Consider the following 1,198-nt stretch of genomic DNA (forward strand, 5'->3'; position numbering starts at 1 on the left):
AACAGTGCATGAATGGAGTAGAATTTGAATCATGACTCCCTTACAATACACTAAGAGATTTCATGTCTTTGATGAATTCAAGAGATGAGCTTCCATTGGATATATCACCAAGCCTCCTACATATAGAATATGAATATATGGAGAAAGGGAAAGATAGAAAAACAGTAAACAATAAAACTTTTGACACAATGCAACACATACAGTTCTGTCAAAGCAGTTAAGTTGGCAAATGACGATGGAATTGGACCACTCAAACCAGTTCCGAGAATTCTCCTGCAGTAAAACATGTGCCAGTCATTGAATCCCAAATTTACAAGGTAATGGAGAATTCTCTACTGAGTAAAATTAATATAAAGGATATAAAAAAGCAAGATCAACGGTCCATTATAACTCTGTAAAAATGAAATCTTCTTACAAGGTAGTAAGGTTGGTCCATTTTCCTATAAAGTCTGGTATCTGACCTGTAACTTCCAGATCAGCAAGCCAACTGATACAACATGAAGATTAAAAATCACCCAATGGCAAGACTAAAATGTAAAGTAATAAATAGATTAAAAACTGTAGAACCCCAACAATAAAGTTCATAGTCGAATTCAATATATCTTACGCTTGTTCCAGGTCCACGAGATTAGCAAATGATAAAGGTATCCTCCCGCTGAGTCCAGAACTATCTATGAATCTGCAATAGATGGAAGAAATCCTTTAAAAATTAACTAAACTGAGAATTTCGTTGTCGGTAATCACTATATGATTTCTGAGGTTAAGGATTTCCTATCAAAATCATAAACAGGAAATAAATACATAAAGACTTGTCGACTTGACAGATACACTCACATTTGCTGAAGTTTTGCACAATTTCCGATCTCATCTGGTATAGAACCGGAAAAGTTATTTGAACTAATACTACTGCAAAAAAAAAACATACATATGTAGAAGGAACCGTCAAAATCTTTCAGAAGCAGTGTGAAGAGACTATCATATATAAACAATGAAGAAGCAACCTGGGCTTACAGCAATCTCAAATCTGTAAGCAAACCAATTTCCTTAGGAACAGGGCCAGACAACGCATTGATCCCAAAAGTCCTACGCGATAAACATTTGAGCGTGAGAGACACGAAATTATTAATTGAAGGCGTTAGAAAAACACCACAAAAAAGAAGACAAAGAAGGTTTCACAGGCTTTACATCCATTGCATTC

The 1,198-nt window shown here is 35.2% G+C and overlaps 1 pseudogene; it reads right to left on the bottom strand.

Moving 5' to 3' along the window:
- Nucleotides 1-1,196, bottom strand: part of LOC104743059 — a 6,052-nt pseudogene extending 4,856 nt beyond the window's left edge.

The sequence above is a fragment of the Camelina sativa genome, chromosome 14 (genome assembly GCF_000633955.1).
Source record: "Camelina sativa cultivar DH55 chromosome 14, Cs, whole genome shotgun sequence".
NCBI classification, from domain to species: domain Eukaryota; kingdom Viridiplantae; phylum Streptophyta; class Magnoliopsida; order Brassicales; family Brassicaceae; genus Camelina; species Camelina sativa.